Genomic DNA, 20,713 nt, shown 5'->3' with positions numbered 1-20,713 from the left:
GGGTCTCTTCCTCACAACACATCCAAAAATTAACTCAAAGCAGATCAGAAACTTAAATGTAAGAGCTAAAAAATAATTTTTTAAAAAATTCTTAGAACAAAACATAGGAATAAATCTTTAAAATCTTGGATTAGGGGGCGCCTGGGTGGCTTAGTGGGTTGGGCCGCTGCCTTTGGCTCAGGTCATGATCCCCGGGTCCTGGGATGGAGCCCCGCATCGGGCTCTCTGCTCAGCAGGGAGCCTGCTTCCTCCTCTCTCTCTGCCTGCCTCTCTGCATGCTTGTCATCTCTCTCTGTCAAATAAATAAATAAATAATCTTAAAAAAAAAAATCTTGGATTAGGCAGTTTAAAAAAAAAAAAAATCTTGGATTAGGCAGTTTTGGTTTTTTTTTAAGGTATGACACCAAAAGCATGGGTAACAAAATAAAACATAAATTGGTCTTCATGAAAATTGAAAACTTCAGTGCTTTATTTATTTATTTATTTTGAGAGATAGAGAAAGAGAGAGCAAGCACATGTTGGGGGGGGGGGAGAGGCAGAGGGAGAAAGAGAATCTTTTTTTATTTTAAAGATATTATTTATTTATTTGAGAGACAGACAGACAGAGCATGAGCAGGTGGAGGGGCCAAGGGACTGAGAGAAGCAGACTCCTCATTAAGCAGGGAACCTAATGTGGGGCTCAGTCCCAAGGATTCAACCTGTGACCAACGACCTGAAGGCAGATGTTCAATGGACTGAGTCACCCAGGCATCCCAAGAGAGAGAATCTTTTTTTTTTTTTTTTAAGATTTTATTTATTTGAGAGAGAGAGCATGAAAGGGGCGAGGGGCAGAGGGAGAAGCCAGCCTCCTGATGAGCAGAGGGCCTGATGTGGGACCTGATCCTGGGACTCCAGGATCATGACCTAAGCCAAAGGCAGTTGCTTAACCAACTGAGCCACCCAGGTGCCCCCAAGGGAGAGAATCTTAAGCAGGCACCACACTCAGCCCAACATGGGGCTTGATCTCACAACCCTGACATCATGACCCAAGTTGAAATCAAGAGTCTAATACTTAAGCCGCTGAGCCACTCAGATGCCCCCAAAAGCTTTGTGCTTTCAAGTACACTATCAAGAAAATAAAATGACAATCCAGAGACTGAGAAATTTTTGCAAAACGCATATCTGATAAAGGTCTAGTATTCAACATATGGAACAAACTTTTACAACTCAACAATAAAAAGGCAAATAACCCAATTAAAATAGGGTAAAGCATTTGGAGACACACACATGCCTCCAAAGAAAATGTGTAAGTGGTCAATAAAAGAATGCTCATCTTTAGTCGTTAGAGAAATGCAAATCAAAGCCATAATGAAATACAACTCACAGCCATTACGCTGGCTATGACCAAAATTTTTGAGCCCTCATGCACTGCTGGTATATGTGCTGCCGAAGCGAGCACTCATGCACTACTGGTAAGAATGTAAACTGGTAGAGCTGCTTTGGGAAACAGTTTGGCATCTCCTCAAAAAGTTAAATATAGAGTTACCATATGACCCACAATTCCACTCATAGCTATATATCCAAGAGAATGGAAAATAGATTTACCATACATAAATATTCATTCCAGTATACTTCATAATAGCCAAAAAGTGACACAACACGAATGTTCACCAATTGCTGACTGGATAAACAAATATACTATATTCATGCAATGATATATTATTCAGCCATTAAATGCATGGCATGTTTATGCATAATACAACATGGATAAATCTTGAAAATATGCAATGTGAAAGAAGCCAGACACAAAAAGACACATATTATATTATTCCATTTATATGAAATATCCAGAAAGGTCAAATACATAGAGATAGAAAGTAGATTAGTAGTTGTCAAGGACTGAGAGGGGGTGGAATGGAGAGTGAACAAGTATGGGGTTTCTGTGGGGAAGATAAAGATATTCTGAATCAGATAGTGGTGATCATTACACAGTTTCACAGTTTTGTGAGTAATAAAAACTGAATAATTTGAAAGCATGAATTTTATGGTATGTAAATTATATCTCATTTAAAAAATTGAAGATATATCTTAAGTTTCACTCAGCAATTCCAGTCATAAATTCATTTGAGAGAAAACAAAGCATACATCTACAAAAAGAATTGTATGAGAATGTTCATGTCAGCTTTGTTCATATAATCCAAAAACGAGAACTGATCCAAAAGTCCATGACCAGTAAAATGAACGAGCAAATTATGAAATAGTCATAGAGTGGTATATGATGCAGCAACAAAAAATAATTAACTATAGCTATGTGAATAAATTCAACAACCATAAACTGAATGAGAGAGGACAAGCTGAAAACAATAAATATAATTAGTAAACTTTTCTGAAGTTTAAGAAAAGGCAAAATTAATACATGTGGTGTGGGTTTCACTGGAAGGTGATTGAAATGTTCTGAATATTAATTGGAATGGTAACCAGATGGATGTATGCATTTGCCAAAACTCATCAAATTTGAGAGTGAAGAGCTCTGCGTTTCATTGTATGTTAATTTTACATAATTTTTAAATTTTCTTTTAAGGACTGCAGTCCAACGTAAGGCAAACAGGAAAGTCAGAAGTTTATTTTTAACCGCTTTATTAATACTTAATTGACATACAATAAAGTGAAGATGTTTGAAGTATATAATTTGATGTTTTCTGGTGGAGGTGAACTCATGAAGAAGGACTTCAAGGGAGATTTCAGGGATATGAAAAGGTCTAATGAGGATATGAAGAGTTTACATGAAGTAATCATGGGAGACCGGGACTTAATATTAAATTACACAGGTGCAGAGAACACAGGCTATAGCTGAAACTTCTCTAGAAGGAAAGAGGGAGAAGTGTTAACTGCTTTTATGTTAACTCCATCAGCCAACTCAAGCCTCAGGAGACCCCAGGTCTCGCTTTTCAACTCATCTTTTTTCTCTTTTATAATATAAATATTTGGAGTACCTTAAATTCCTTGTCTTCAATTTTCAAGAACTTGTATTTGGTAGAAGTGGTGGCAGAGTTGGAAATGGGATGGGAGAGCAGAAACTATTCCCAAATGATGAGATTTTTCAACAATCCCAACCATTTCATGAGAAAAGAGTCAATGAGTTCTTCTATCTTTCTGAATTTTCTCCCCACATCTCCGTCATTGCCCAACCGTGAATCCAGTGTTGTTATTATATACTACAAGAAATGGTATATAATTACTTATGGCCTGGCAGCCTGGTTGCCTGAATTTTAAGGCATATCCACAAAGGCTAGATTTTAGTCTGGACACTATGGTCCTGGGAAGAGCAACAAAGACTCAGAGGTCAGCCTCACCCTGAGTCTATTGATGAGTTCAGATGACCCTCATCTGACATGGGGTATTTTTCCAATAGCAACTCTAACTTCTGAAACCTTAACCTGCAGACGGCCAATGAGGTCATTGAATGCCAGGCTTCCCACGTCCTCAGCTATAGTCATCAACTCTGGACTAAAACCCTTGCTTTGTATCTACCAAAAGGCACCGCAAAATGGAAAATCATTGAGAAATGTAAAACAAAAAGGGACGTGTTACTCTTCTTGTGCTTAGAATTCTACCCTCCCACCAGCTCTGCCCATTACCCCAGCCCCCAAACCAAAACATTTACTCTGATTGTACCCAAATAGGCAGCAAAGAGGACCCTTCTCTCTGAAGGCTGCCTGATTTTTGCTGAGGGACCACTCCTAGCCCTGGGGAATATCCCCCTGCCCCAGAAGAAGCCATTAGAAAATTAACTGGCGATAAAACCAACCACAGGCGGATTGTGGGGCATTTATCTTTTCAAACGTCTTGTTGTTTTTGTCCATCTGGTTGCATTTAGTCCAGAGGTATAATTTCCAGTGCTGCTCTTTTCTGGTAGACCATACAATTAAGGTATTTGAAAAACAAACAGCTCTTAACCACTGCACGGTGAGAAGCTAGTTTAGCAATCTGTGACCCATTTTCCCAGAGCAAACACAGTTATATATCCAAGATGATCATAAAGCAAGAATTGAGAGTCAGGAATTATTATTTAATATAATAATAATCAAAAATCTTCTGGCACTTCTCAAAGAAAAGAAAATGAGATATGAAGAGAGCAGGGAAAAGAGGCTGTTGCAGAAATTATACCTGTAGCTTTCCAGTGGAAATTCCCAATATTTTCTTTAGAACTTTTATATATATATGTGTATATATATATATATACACATATATATACATGTATATGTATATATATTTATATACACATGACTTTCAAGGTACATATGTATTTGGAACACACAGGAGGGAAAGACTCAGTGATGGTAGGCTTATACTGACAGGCATGATCCTATCAGGAAAATAAGGGTTATTGAATCACATTAAAGACAAGCAAGGTTGTAATATTTTGAAAGCTGCCAGATTCATGCATGAACAGTGCTAAGTGTGTAAAATAAGAGCTACTAGAGCTAAAAAAGCACTAGAGCTACCATTGTACCCTTGTGCTTATACCTAGATTATGAGACTACTTTTGCTTTTATTAATGTATTCTTCCAAATAATCTTGCTTCAATTTCACATGGGAATTTCTACACATACTTTTTTCCATGGTTGTATGGTGCAATTCACTTTGGAATCTTTCAAAATCTTTCACTAAAGTATGAAATGTGTGTGTGTGTGTGTGTGTGTGTGTGTGTGTATGTGTGTGTGTGTGTGTGTGTGTGTGTGTGTGTGTGTGTGTGTTACACACTGCTTTTGGTCTAAAGTGCTATTCACAGCTTAGTCATTTATATGTTTCATCAACTTTGGTTCTGAATGATTTTTCGTCCCTCAAATCTCACTCAAATCTTAAAAAAAAAAAAAAAAAACTCACTCAAAAGGTATGGAAACATTCCACCAGCAAAGAAATTCTAAGTAATTTGTTTTGGATTTTGAGGGTCCTTTGCAAAATAGGAGTCCCTAGAGGTGTTTTAAGCCTTGCTGGTGTTCTGTGGGGACAGTACTCCAAGAATTCTAAACCAGAACTCAGAAATCTCAAGTCCAAATGATCTTGTAATGCCATATTTACCTTCATGGGGGTGGGGGTCGCTTCCTTGAGGGCATGCCCCCCTGCTCCCTCAACTGTGTCTTGGCTTGCCCTGAGAAGAACCTTCCATTTTGTTTCTATACTTGAGTCAGTAGGGATAATTTTCTCTTTGCTGCAAGATATGGAAAAGTTCCTCTTGATAGTGATGCATCCCCCACACAAGGAGGGCATATGGGTGCACTAGGGATTGGCATTCAACTTCTGAAGGCCAAATAATGTGTGCATTTGTCTGGGTTCCTAGTCCTGGTTTGGGTCTCTCGTGGTGGGACATTGTTTTATTGGGTTTGTTGTTTTTTTGTTTCCCTCATTGTATGGATGGAATTTAGAAAATCTAGGTGTGGGGTGGTGAATGAGGTAATCCAATTAGAGAATGAAAAATTGTGGAAAGAAAAGCATTATGAGCTTAAATATTAATGTCTCTATTCTCTCACCCCGATCCACTTCTCTCTCTGTTTGTCTCCATTCATTCATTTTTCAAATAACATATATACATTCAGCAAAAATGTGCTCGGTACCAAACTCTGTGTGAAGAGTACAAAGGTGATTATGGACCCTCCCTGCTCTCAAGAGGTCCATATTCTAGTCTCTCTTTTTGTCCTTCGCTTTCATTTCCAGTTCTTATCTTTACATGTCACCACAAAGTATAATATATGAACATTTATGTAGGAAAGGGTTTTGGGAGAATTCAACTTTTTTTTTTTTTACCCCCCAAATAATATTATCTTGAAGAAGAAATCAAACTAGAATTATAACATTAGGGAAAGTCAGATCAAGCTAAAAAAAAAAAAAAAAATATATATATATATATATATATATATATATATATATATATATATAATTATATATATATATAATTTGTCAAACATTGAAACTCCTTATCCAGGCGGAAGAGGAATTAACTTTCTCCCCAAGGGAGCTCCAGGATCTGTAGTGCCTTCCCTTCCCTTTCCAACTCAATTTTATAAAGAGATGATCCAAATGAGCTGTTTCATAAGCCCCACAAGTTTTCCACTTGACAGTTTCCCAGGCTTTCCTCATCTTCTTTCCCACTCACTCACACCAGTTGCCCCTCCTCCTCCTAGAATACAGAAAAAGTCCCAGGGCCCCCTCCCCACTCTCCACTTTGCCAGCACCTGTGCAGCTGAGTTCCTCACACTCCTCAGCCAGCTGCTGTTGAGTGAAGTCACAAGGTATTTTGGTCCTGATGACAGAGGTGTGAATGGCAACTTCCACCCAACTCAGATGAGATCATGCATGTGAACTCTCTCTGCAAATGATAAAAGCTTGATTAGACAAATGCAGGAGGTGGTTACTTTATAACTCTGAAGTTCACTGCCTTATACACACAGCAGACATGCCTTAGGGAAAGGATAATTTCTCTTGTCCCCAGGAACAAGGGTCCATTTCCTTCTCCCATTGACAGCATCTTCATTTCTTAGATTTGTATCTGTTGGAGAGAATTGAGTTCAAGAGCTCAGGATCAAAAGACAGGCATGACTATATATTGATCACCTCCTGTAACAAAATGTAAACGGTTTATCCCCTACTCCCACAGGGACATTAAGTGTCACTAAAGATGAAACAAGATGGGATTCGGAGGGAGACAAACCATAAGTGACTCTTAATCTCACAAAACAAACTGAGGGTTGCTGAGGGGAGGGGGTTTGGGAGAAGGGGGTGGGATTATGGACATTGGGGAGGGTATGTGCTTTGGTGAGTGCTGTGAAGTGTGTAAACCTGGTGATTCACAGACCTGTACCCCGGGGGATAAAAATATATGTTTATAGAAAATAAAAAATTAATTAAAAATTTAAAAAAAAAAAAAGATGAAAGCAGCAAGCCTGAAAATGAATTCTCTGTGATGAGTGTGAGTTCTTATACTTTCAGGATGTCCACAGGTCACCTCACAGGTTGTGTCTACAATGACTAAATGAAGGAAACACTTAAGGAATAAAAATGGATAATTCAGAAAGAATGAGGAAATAAGAAAGGCCTATTACTTGGTTTCTTTCATTTCCCAGAGGTTTGCTTGCCTTGGCCAGCATCAATATAGACTTTAAATACTAGGTCCTTGCCTCTAGTCTTTTCCTGAACTAGTCATTCCTCCACTCTATTAAATAAATTTTAAAAACAAATCTCATCATTCACTCCCCTACTTAAAACCATTCACAGGTTCCCTTTGTCTAAGCCCAATTCCCATCAGCTTACTCAATGCACAGACCCTCCATCCTCTGTTCCTTCCATTCCCCTCCCTACCCCTATCCATCTTAACTCTCTTCTCCTCTCTTTCATGTACTATGTGTTCATTCTCATCTTTTGTAGTTCCTCTAACACAATCTCTGGGTGTTTGTAACCCACCACTTCCAGGGAATGCCATGAACCACCTCCTTGTTTCTTCCCATAAAACTTATATTCACTCTTCAAAACCCAACTGAAACATCACTTGTTCCTCACCACATCTGACCTTTTCCACCTCTCTCTTTTCTCTGCTCCTCATGGTGACTCTATCACTGGATTTTGTATGTTTAATTAAAACATAATGGCTTAGGAATTAAGTCATAAGCTCTGGAGTCAGACAGTTTGGATTTGTAACTTGTTTTAGTTGTGTAATTTGGGAGAGTTATCTAGTTCTCTTCTTCTTACTTTATTTGTCTGTAAAATGAAGGATTAAAAAAGTCCTGGTTATTGAGAGGTTATTGTGAGAATTAAATGAGTAAATCCTTGGAACACTACTTGGCATACAGTAAGTGCTCAATAAATGTCAACCACTGTTACTGTGATTGCATCTCTTCCTTTATATCTCAGGACCAGACTGAGCTCCACTCAAGACAGGTACTGGGACATTGAATCTGCTCAACGCATATTTCTACCCAGAGCCTTAGAGTGGGTACTTTTTCCCTTTTCAATTAAATTCTACAAGTTTTGGTCAACAGCTTCAATTCCATAATTTCAGAACTTGGAACTCCATTTTTTAAGTGCCTGAGTCCCTTTTACCCTTTTAGATAAGAGGCATCCGCCTCTTACCCAAATTTTCTATTTCAAACCAATAATCCAACAGCACTGACTTATTGCCTCCATTTGGCCCTTATCTTTGTCCTCACCCTCACCTTTCCCCACTCCTCTTTATGCTACCTGGCCTATCTCAGTGCCTACCTGGAGACCCTATTTAATTCTTAGAACTACAGGAACACTAAGAGTGAGAAAGGGAGCCATTGGCAGGAAGGAACTACACACGAGTTTACTATGTGGTGACTGCGAGGGGTGATTTGCCACAGAGAGTAGAGATGGCCATCCTTGCTCTGCTCTCACACACTCTCAGAATGTGATAGACATGTTGTGCATATCAGAATCCCCAGGGCAACTTTCAGGTGTAGTGTCCCAGGTCGTAGCCTCTGTCGGTAGGGTCCAGGATTTTTCAGGTTAAGCACAACTCTCAGGAGATTCTGTGCACACTGACACTCAGAGCCACTGTCCTAGAGACATAAATTTATTCAGCTTTCGGTGTGAACTTGAACTGTCTGGGAGTAATGGGGTCGTCCTCTTTTCTGACTAATGTACCTCTTCTCTTCCTAAGACCTCCACTTCTGCTCCAGATGTTGAGCCTGATTCCAGAACAACTGACATAAGATTTTTGCTCCAGAAAGAGGATCACAAATTATATCACATCTACTCCCTTTGATTAAATGCACCTGCCCCATCTCTGCACTTTGCTCACCTGTCAGGGGCTTGGGTGATGCCAGGTGTTGTGCATTTTAGAGGTGAATGCAGACTTCACTCCTTGCCCCTGGGGAGCTTGTGACTGGGTTAAGAGAGCATGGTCAATTGCAAGCATAAAACAAATATGGGGTATACTAGGTTACAGGACTGTAACCAGAAAAAGAAAATGGATGAAGTATTTTCAGTGTATGAGGTATTCAGGCTCCACTGGTTCCCTCCACCTTTCTCAGCTTTGTTGGGTTCCATGTTGAATTTTCCTTCCTATCCTAAGAGCTTCCACTGCAGAGATGAGGGAGGGAACAGCAGAGGATGTATACTGGACAGTAAGAGGTAAAAAAGGAAAGGCTTTGTTCCTGAAATAATCAGTTATGAAAACTCCACAAGCTAGAGTGCAATGTAGCTTTTTCTTTTGAATGAGATAGAGTTTTATGAAGGCATGGCAAAGCCTCAAAGAACACATATAAATTGAGGGAAAATACCTGCAGGGAAACATATACAAAATGGGTAAAATTTATCCAAAAATACAAAAGCAAGCAGTGTGCAGGGAAGGAGAAGGGAAAAGCTAAATATTGTTCCATTGACCCTTCTTCCTCTAAGTATGTCACCCTACTCACCGATACTCTTCTCCCAGCCCCTCTCCACCCACCTGTCAAACAGTCACTTTTGTTCCTAGAAGACTTCGTTCAACACCCAATGGTTACTGAGCAGCTATTTAAATAGCATATAATATAGTGTATTAGATGCTGTGGAGGAGAGTGCAATGAGTGAAAACCAGCTCCATCCTTCACTGGAGCAGCCAACATTTATCTTCAGAGATGTTCTTTCATTATGGCTGTTCAAATACTTCAGCCTCAACGCAGCTGGTTTATCGCTGCTCCTTTGTCTCTGTCTTTTTCGCTCACCCTCTCACTTGAAGGGAGGGGGAGAGATACAACAGTTTTCTCTTGTTTCATGGAATATAAAACACATAGATAAACTTCTGTCAACAGGACATGGCATTTATCTAAATTGAGATTAGAGATAGTGGGGAATGACTTTCTTTCATAAAATTAAGGTGTGTTAACATTTTGATTTCATTTCTTGTGTACAGATGATCAGACATTTGTAGAGCACATGGCGTAGAAAATGTTCTCACTAAACAATTCCCCCACACACACACCCCAAATATCCCCTAATGGTTATGGAGGTACTTTTGAACAAAGGAAGGAAATTTGAACAAATTGGAGCTACACTCTCTATTTACCATGTTTGGAGTCCTACTGCCCACATGGAAAGCTTGTTGAAGTCATAAGCTTTGATTTGTGTTCTGACACAGGCTCTACATTTTTGTATTAAATGAATCATAGTCAGAAGAGCCCATTTTTGTTTCAGTGTAGAATTGATTTTTTTTTTTTTTCCTGTAATAGAGGCTGAGGATATGGCAGGAATGGGACTTTAGCTCATGAGGTGATTATGGCCCGGCTTGTCTTCATTGTGGCTGCCATGGTTCTGGTTCTGAATGCATAACTCTGCTTAAGGCATCTAATTTACCTAAATGGGCTACTACTAGTTCCTTGGAAACTAGTATAAGTAAAAATAGTAAGTCATTCTGTAGGAATGTCTATCTCCTTCACAGGAAACTCCATGGTTTCCCGCAACCATGCCCTTCACACTCCAAGACTTGGATCTGAGCACGCTAACAATGCTCCACAGTGTATTTGTCAAATTCTGCTTATTCTATCTAAGACAACACCAGACCTGGACCAGGTTGAGGACCTCTCTTACCACCTTCCTCTCATGGTCTTTCCTTCTGCATTGGATGAAGACAGAAGGCATTCTTACCCCTGCTGCAATAGCTTGGCCTCCTGTGAAAGATTGTTTCAACAGAAATATCTACACTTCTGTTACACACACACACACACACACACACACACACACACACACAGAATGAACAGCAGCTTTCTGGATATTGGACCCTGGGTAAACGAATATTTGGAGAAAGGTATCATTTAGCGATGCATCCAAATTACATTACACACCAGAATTTTTAGTATCAGTTGAAAGCATCAATCTTGTGACACTTTAGTGGCTTAGGAAGTAAAAATTCTGGAATGGGATGCGGGTACTCATGTAGTGTCTGAAGCTTACAAAATGTGTCCTTGCTAAAACAAATGAAGGTGGACCTTATGGACCTATGATCAAATTCTCATTTCTAGTCTAGAATACAATCCTCCAAATTGAATTTGAAATTCTTCTGCCTAACTTCACTCTATACAAGCATGGGGAATCCAAGCAGCATAAGTATCAGTTAGTTTCCAGCTGGAGAAGTAGAGATAAAAGCATGGGATTCTAATTCTGTTCATTCAAAGGTGAGACCATTTACTGATGATTATGTTTATTTGCATGAGTATGCACCTGGATGTATATAGGCATGAATATTTGGACTTCGGTGAAAGTAGGCTTTCTACTGAAATATAGGACAAGGCAGTATATTTATCCCAACTGGGAAGCATAAGAGAAAGGCTGGATGTGGGGAAAGGTATGAGGTTGTGGCAGAGGCACCTGTTCCCCTAATCTCAACATGTGCCAAATGGTACCAAAAGAACACTAGGAAGCATTTTTAATAGAACTGTCATACAGCTTCTCGGGTAGTCAATCGGTAAATGGCTTCGAATTTCCACCTGTTGGGAGGGATCAAAACCTCCAGGAATTTCAAGAGTCCTAGAATAGGCCTATCAACCTAGAGAAGTTAGAAGGACCATCTTCAAAGATTCAAGGAATTGAAGCATTCCAAGAGTTATTATAAAGAATTTAGAGAAGTTACAGTTTTTGTAAATTTGCTTGTTTCTACTCCCTATAGCTGTGTGCCTTCCATAGTTCTTATCCTCTGCTTACATCTTATGAGATACCATGTATCATCTTTCGGGGTACATTGTATCATAAACTCGTATATGCCAAGGGGAAGAACAGAGAGGTCTCCTTCTTGATATTTCTCCAGTGTGGTTGAGGTTAAAAGATATTCAGCTCCATCTTCTGACCAGTATGTATTACACTTTCAACCCAAGTACAATGGATATTGTCAGAGTTAAGCAAAGGATAAAAATGAGACCTTCATGAAGCCTAAACAGTGAGTTAGCATAGAGTAGAGGAAACAGTAGAATGGAAAAGGGGGGGAGAAAAAGAAGAAAAACCTGTCACACAGTAGCTTATTCATCATCTTGAGCACAGTCAAATGAGAAGATGCTGGCAGGTGGACATGAGACTTCCTTACATGCAGTGGTGGCATTAGAGAGTCTGCTGCTAGTTACGGTGGTAGCAGTGTTCACTTTGGACAAGTTATTCTGAGAGAGCTGGTAAACATGAAAGTGGAGAGATTTGCTTCTGTTCCAACCCAGATTTTACAGTACAGATGCATCCTGGACCATGTAGCCAATATGTCCCATTCAGTTCTACTGAGTTAATAGTGGAGAGGAAAGAACCATCTTTTTCAGAATTGAAGGCTTAATGCCATGGGCTTTCTCATCACAGCTGGAAGGTTGACCATAGAAATGAGGGAATTTACCTTATTACCTAATTTGGCTGGTTAGGCCATAAGCATTCAGAAAGAGTCAGATTAGGAACATCTTCAGTTGATACCAAGAAGTTAATGGCAAAGACAAGTCCATTCAATTCTATGTAACTTCAAAAAGGAAAGCATCTCAAACAGGCCAATTATTAATGAGCAAAGATAGAATTCACAAAGAACACTTATACACTTTTACATATATGACTCACATATGTAGGTGAAGCCAGATAATTCTTGCTATTTACAGGCATTATGAAAATAAGAATCATGTTAATGGGGGAATAATAGGAAAAAGAGGAAGAAAAGTCCAGTAGACTGGAATCCAAATATTCGGCTTAGTGTCTAGCAGGACAGAGGGATAGAAAACTAAATCCTGAGGTAGAAGGTAACAGTGACTTTGCCAGGATCAATGCAGTATTTCTCCCACCACCCTTAACCCCTATGGCTGATAGTCATTTCTCATTAGCCAGTCTTTCTGCACCCCATTAGCAGTAAGTGGTCCATCAGAACCCCCGAATGGATAACTTTTTGTAGACTGGAAACCATTCACACTTTGCCAGTTGTATAATGCCAATTAGTTCATGCCTTTCTCATAAGGTTTTGAACACCTGGCCAATACTGCTTCCAGTGAATACCCACATCCTTGGTAGATTAAAGAGAGCTCATGATAGCCTCCCATCCTGAGTGAATAGAATAAAATGAAAGGAAAGGAAAAGGAGAGAAAACATGGGAATACAAAAAGAAGAAGAAGAGGAAGAAGGAAGAAGAAGACGACGAAGAAGAAGGAGGAGGGGGAGGAGGAGGAAAAGGAGAGGAAGAAGAAGAATGGGGAGGGGGAGGGAGAGGAGAAGGAGGCGGGGAGAGGAAGGAGGAGAAGAAGGAGAGGAGGAGGAGGAGGAGGAGAAAGAGAGGAAGGAAGGAAGGAAGGAAGGAAGGAAGGAAGGAAGGAAAAAAGGAAAGGAGAGGAGAGGAAAGGAGAGAAGAGGAAAGGGAAGGGAAAGAAGGGATGGGAAGGGGAAAAGAAAAGAATAAAGAAAAGGAAAGAAAAAAGAAATAAATGAAATGAAATGAAAAAGGGCCAAATCTCAGGAGTCAAGTAATACCATGCAGGAAGCAAAGGAATGAATCAGACAGAAAAATAAGTTGGGAGAATCCCATTTCTGGTAATAAGGCAGCAGTCCCCAAAGTAGTAAAACAGGTTTACAGCTGCCCTGTAAATTCCAAGTCCACTACGAATTCTATAGAATAGAAACCCTACAATTTTTCTTACCCACTTCCTAACGGGCAAAGACTCAGCTGGAATTGGGATCATGCACAAAATTATCCCAATTTAGAAAAATCTGCAAATTCCCATTTTCATTACTATTCACAAAGAGAAAAGTCAAAGAAAAATAATAACACTTTTGAGCCAAGGAATGCCAAGGATTGCCAGCAACCATCAGAAGCTAGGAAGAGGCAAGGAAGGATCCTCTCCTAGAGGATGTAGGAGAGCATGGTCCTGGCAACACTTTGATTTTGAATTTCAAGCCTTCAGAACTATGAAGGAATACATTTCCGTTGTTTATTTTTCAACCACTCAGTTTGAGGCAAATCATCACTAGAAAACTAATATAACTCCTCTCCCCTTTGCTCTCTGCGGAAATATTCTCTTAGATAAAGCATTGATGCTGGCACACTCCCTTCTAGGGAAACCTGTGGTGAACTAGATCAAGAGAAGACCAGCCATTAAGGCTGCAAAGAAAGCTCTTCTGGAATGCCCATTGTCAGCAAGGTATTCAGGTCACTCCGTGTTTTATGAACCCTGAAATCACTCCATAAAATCTGCACTGCTGATGGGCCAGTCCCTGCTCAGCAAATTAGGAAGGGAAGGGCAAGGATAGATATAAATAACTGTACTAAGAGTTTTTTATGTGCCAGACACCAGTCTTCCTGCTCCACATGTAATATTCCACCCAGCCGCAACAGCTCTCTGAAGTAAGGGATGATTACTGTCTCTACTTTAAGGATGAAGAAGTTGTCTCAAAGTGATTAAGTTAACTTGCTCAAGGTCACATGGTTAATAAGTGGTAGAACTAGGATTTGACCCCAGATACTCCCTGACTGGCTATTAAAAGTTAAGAGTTAGGGCATTTAGAGGCCTCTCAGTCCAATTTGGTGTCCAATTAGGAATGGCCCTCATTAGGTTCCCAGGAGATGGTGATTCAACTGCAGGGGCTCATTGCCTCACCTGAAAGTCCTCCCATGGTAGAATAATCTGAAAATATGTGTCAACTCAAATGCCTTTAGGAGCTAGGCAAGGAGTGTTAGTAGTAGGTAGGCAGGATGGTCATGGCCTGGAGAGAGCAGCCAATCTAGAGGTGTTCATCACCAAAAAAAATTAAAATAAAATAAGCGCTGGGAAGAAACAAAGATTTAAGTCACTAAACTGGCCAGTGGGCTTCTGGCCAGATTCAGTCCAAATGAAGAAAATGCCCAGGACAGGACTAAGAGCTGTGTGGTCACACTCTAAGGAGACCATACTGTTGGACCCAGAGAATGGTGGCTCAGGCAGCTATAACAACCTGCCCTTAAGAGCCAGTGAAGCCTCAGGAAAACAGAAAGAAAAGAAGGAAGAAAGGAAAGAAGGGAAGACCAATTAGCTTTGTCTAATATCTGATCATTCTGGATAGTGCCTTGGGGCAGTTTTTGGTTTTTAATTAGTTTCCCTTCCCATGATTTCCTGTTTATCCCCACACCATTCAGGTATACAGAAAGTTTTATGCTTGCTGCTTTAGAACCATTATATAGGACTTCGATGCTGTTGTTTCTGAAGCAAGAAGAAGTCCACAGAGAGAAATTTGAGAAAGGGGTTAACTTGCTTGTAATGGGCTTCTTCAGGGCAATAGTATGGGTTAGAGTGAGGTCTGGGGCAGCTCCTCATGGGGTACAAAGGGGAGGAAGAATCTTGGACCAAGGATTGCACCTGGAGACATGTCCTTAGCCTGGTATTTATAGCCTCTTCAGAAGTACCCTCCATGACTTCAAGTACAGCATGAAAGCAGCAAGGGGAGGGCCTGAAGGGAGCATAAGGACACACCATAGACATCTCTGCCATGAGAGAGTGGACAGCCACCAAGGCCCATGCATGCCTCTTCAAGCAGTGGGCCCTCTGTAAGATCCTGAAAACTCAGCTCTGTTTCTGAGTGTGGGTTGGGGATGAAAAATAAGACTGAAGTCCTAATACCCTAGACTAGGAATTGAAGTTAATCTAATTCATGAAAAAATACAGATGCAGTATTTCTCCACACTTGAGCCCATGGGTTGGGTTGGAACTAGCAATAGATTTGCAGCCAATAAAAATCTTTCTTTTGGGAGCATGCTTGGTCACCAGGAGCATAATTTGCCTTCTGTGTCCCCTTGCAACCTATAAACACCAACCAGGCCACCGATGGCCTGTCATTCTCTAGCTCGCCCTCAGGATCATGCACACTGCCTGACCTTCTCTTCTAGGATCACGCCCAGGGCTTTTTTTCAAACAAACCCATGTTCTACTACATGAGATCAACAAAAGAAAGTTCATCTTGCCTCACTTGGGAACCCTATATCATGGTGAGAAGATCACTTCTAATTATGGAATCACAGTTAGAAAACTAAGAAGATATCAGGAAGATTAAAAGATAGACAAGAGCCCCAAGTCCCTACTTGGCGCATGTTGGACACATTGCAAGAATACCAACTTCCCTTGCTGAGTACCCAGGTCTCAAATGAACATTAAGAAGTCATAGATTTGTGCCCAGAGGCTTGCTTTTAGCTAAACAGTGAGATCTAGAGTCACTACTGTCCTCCAGGAATGGGAAGAGTGAATTTTGAGTACTCACTCAGTAGCTACATCTAGTTTTTTGGTTTGTAAATTCATTTACTTTCCTGGAATCATGTAATCATGCCATTACTTATGCAGAAAAAATTAAACTAGGAGATTACTTTTATGGAGGGAAGGGCTACAGCAATAAAATTCCTGTATAGGAAACTGAAATTTGTCAGGGACACAGAAAGGACACCCTATATGGAGGTTGTCTCTATATTTGACCCACTCTATTTTCACCAGAAACCTCCTTGTGCTGCCACTCCCAGTATATTCACCCTAAGCCCTGCAGAAATTTAAGGAGAATAAAGCAAGTCTGTTCCAAATTCCCTTTATGGGTGGTTCTTAGGGAGTGGATGGGTGATTTCCCAGGTGGAGAAGCCCCACAGCTGGCCTCCAGGAACCGTGCTGCCACCTATATTCATTTGTCATCAAGAGATATAGTACACAAGCAAGAGGTTTATTAAATTATCCAACAAAATTTTCTATCATTTCTTTATTCTCAAAATCTCAATTTCTCTTTCACTCAAGTTTTACCTCTCTTATTATAGCAAGTATTAATGCTATTATTTTTTTTCTTAATTCTTTGAAAATCAGCACTAAGCTAGGTCCAAAAGAGAGCAAAGTAGATCACCACCCCATGACTTCTAGGTGAGTGGAAGGGATGTTGGGGTTAAGGCCTGCATTCTAGAGTCCATTCTATCACTAAGCTGATCTCTGTATCAATAAAATAAAAGGTCCCTCCCAACTCAGGTGATTCTTGTGTTTCTGTCCACCTATGTGTGCTGTGATTCCACAGTTGTACCACAGCCATACTTTTGGTGTGACTAAAGCAGCTTTCTTGGTTTAGGGAGTCCCATGCCCTCCCCAGAGTCCTTCCGGACCAAGAGAAACAATGGAACCCAACAAAAGAGACACATAGACAGACAGCAGTCCACTTAGACATATCCAGAACAACACTTTTTACGTAGGACATAGCCAATAACATTTGCAGACTAGAGTTTTCTAGACCCATACTTCTCTTGAAAAGAGTTTAATTTTCCTAGTGGGGTGAAGGAACAATCCCTAATTCCCAGAGCAAACCCATCATGAAACATGATCTGGGCCCTGCAGCAAGCCATCATAGGGCCCAAACCCCAAAAGAAGCCTAGCAATGAAAATGAGAGGAAATTATATGAACAAAAATATATATTTCTTGCTACTATTTATGTCTGTCATAAAGATTCAGTTGATTATTGTAACTTATGATATGCACTCAAGAAAGCAAATACCACAAGAACCAAAATCCATGATTTCTCTCAACCACCCAGCGCCAGCTGTAAACCAAGACACCCTGGTTCAGCATTACTGCTCGTCATCATGGGCAGCTATTCCCAGGTTGTATTTGGGTTTGGACGAAAAGTCTGAGTATGGTCGTTGTGCAGCTGATGGATTTGTTTGGCTCCCATTCATATTCAACACCAAGGATTCTTCCCCAAAATATGCACATTATTGTGATGGGACTTAGCAAAAACAATTTTCAGTTTTCTGTTGTAGTGTGAAAAATTCTAATTTAGACCATGAACTCTACAAAGTCGGGAATTGTAATTTAGTAATTTACTTCCAAGAAGTAGCCACATTGTTACCATGGTAAGTGCTCAATAGCTTGTGAAGTGAACTTTTGAGTTTTGTTGGTAATATATGCTGTCCTCTCCCTGCCTGCCCCACATGCACACACACTCTCCTTTATCTAGCTGGGGTCTGGCTCTGTTATGTATTCCAAGCAAAAGGCAAATGGCAACTTCATGCATATATACACATGGAGGCTACTATATGTAACTCCCTGCCTACCACCTTCCCCAGGAAAGGAGCTCTATCCTTCCATGAAGGGAGAAAGAGCTTTTTAAAAACTCATCTCACTTTCCTTTTTGTGTCTCTCCTTGGTAAGATCTGGACTCTGGAAATCTCAATAGGGAAGCATCCTCAACCCTAAAAGGGTAAATGGGGTCTTGAAGAAAGGGACAAGGCATGGTAGCTTAAGACCTATGGCAGAGCTTGTCCTCAGGAGAGAAGAATCAAGGAGAGGAGAGAAATCAAGATCTCTGTACTGCCCAGCCCAGCTCACATGGTTTGAGACAGAATCCTGCTCATACAGGGTGGCATTTTGATGGAAGATTTCTTGTGTAGCTCTTCTCAGGAGCCAAACCTAATAAGAGATAATTAGAAGTATCATAATTAAAAAGTATCAGGCGCCAGATAGTGGAGAGAAAAGTTCCACCATTATGTATGAATCTCAGGCAGGGCTTCCCAGCACTCTGAAGGAGATAATTCTTTTTTTCTTTTCTTTTTTTAAATTTTTTACTTTTATTTTATGTTTTAATATTTTTAAAATTTATTTACTTGACATACACAGAGAGAGAGAGAGAGCACAAGTAGGCAGAGTGGCAGGTAGAGGGAGCCCAATGTGAGACTTGATCCCAGAACCCTGGGATCATGACTTGAACTGAAGGCAGATGCTCAATGAAGGAGGTAATTCTGAGTCTTACCAAAACCTTGGAATCCAAGAGGCATACACAATGATGGACAAAGTTTTAAAATAAGTTGACCCTATGTTCCAGTTTTCCTGGGACACTTCCAATTAATGCTTACTGTTCTAGTGTATTATTTTGCTTCACAGGATTTTTCCTCTTCTGACAAAATGTCATCATTAATGGTTGCATTAAACTCAGCTAGAAGGGGTTAGATTGAATTCCACTTTGCACTTCTACCTTCCATCATGGTCATGTACAGTCATGAGTACACATTTTAATACATGATTACATTTGAAAATGACCAGCAATAATCCATCACTATTTTCTGGCTTTTCCCATGTAGCACAATGGACATCTTTCTCTTAATGAGAGTATGTAGGGTGCTCTCTAATAAAATAAATGCTTTGACATGAGCACCTTGGGGGTAGTTAATTCCTCAGTTGGCAGGTAGTTGTGGGAGGATTCAGTCGTGGTATGTCAGATGCCTGGCATGCCAGTCCATTTCTGTAAGTTGGTGTCATGTGCTGTAAAGGCTGACAAGCCACTGCTTGATAGGAGTCAGTAGGAAATGTGTAAATTTGTAGGTTTATGTAAACATGAGACAGTTGGAGAAAATAGAACCTGAGCTGTCCTGCTGGGAAGCATATTGAGTACTGAATATTCTTGCCACAACAGTTTGTTTCGTTTATTGTATGATATACACCTATTACTATTTCTTTTATTTTGATTGTTCCATGCTTTACATTTTACAAGAACCTTTTGGAAACAATAACGTGGAAAAATAAAAGTGTAAGTTTAATGAAAAAAATAAGTATTGAATTTCCATTTTTCAAGAAAGTTGTAAAGGACCATGAAACTTGCACAAAGTGTTGGTCAACATTACCCATCCATCATGGGGGCCATAGTCATACCACTATCCAAGTGAAAAGTAGAGAACACAAATTGGTTCAGGAATTGTTGGTATCTCTCTCAAAAGTTAGTGGTTGTTTTTTTTTTTTTTAATTTATTTTCAGCGTAACAGTATTCATTGTTTTTGCACCACACCCAGTGCTCTATACAATCCGTGCCCTCTCCAATACCCACCACCTGGTACCCCAACCTCCCACCCCCTGCCCCTTCAAAACCCTCAGATTGTTTTTCAGAGTCCATAGTCTCTCATGGTTCACCTCCCCTTCCAATTTCCCTCAACTCCCTTCTCCTCTCTAACTCCCCTTGTCCTCCATGTTATTTGTTATGCTCCACAAATAAGTGAAACCATATGATAATTGACTCTCTCTCTGCTTGACTTATTTCAGTTAGCATAATCTCTTCCAGTCCCGTCCATGTTGCTACAAAAGTTGGGTATTCATCCTTTCTGATGGAGGCATAATACTTCATAGTGTATATGGACCACATCTTCCTTATCCATTCATCCGTAGAAGGTCATCTGGGTTCTTTCCACAGTTTGATGACCGTGGCCATTGCTGCTATAAACATTGGGGGTACAGGTGGCCCTTCTTTTCACCACATCTGTATCTTCGGGGTAAATACCCAGTAGTACAATGGCAGGGTCATAGGGAAGCTCTATTTTTAATTTCTTGAGGAATCTTTACACTGTTCTCCAAAGTGGCTGCATCAACTTGCATTCCCACCAACAGTGGAAGAGGGTTCCCCTTTCTCCACATCCCCTCCAGCACATGTTGTTTCCTGTCTTGCTAATTTTTGCCATTCTAACTGTCATAAGGTGGTATCTCAATGTGGTTAATTTGAATCTCCCTGATGGCTAGTGATGATGAACATTTTTTCATGTGTCTGATAGCCATTTGTATGTCTTCATTGGAGAAGTGTCTGTTCATATATTCTGTCCATTTTTTGATATGATTGTTTTTAAGAAGAATGTACCTGAAGACAATAATTTAACATACACAGTTGCAGAGTGTTTATATATCGTGTGGTGTAGCATGACTTTTCATTCTGATCAAATGTCTCTACTAAATTTCTCTTACTCATTCTTGATTCCAGTTTGTCTTGTGCATCATGAAA

This window comes from Mustela nigripes, chromosome 3 (assembly GCF_022355385.1).
Source record: "Mustela nigripes isolate SB6536 chromosome 3, MUSNIG.SB6536, whole genome shotgun sequence".
In the NCBI taxonomy this organism is placed as follows: domain Eukaryota; kingdom Metazoa; phylum Chordata; class Mammalia; order Carnivora; family Mustelidae; genus Mustela; species Mustela nigripes.
Note: the sequence above shows the minus strand (reverse complement) of the source record.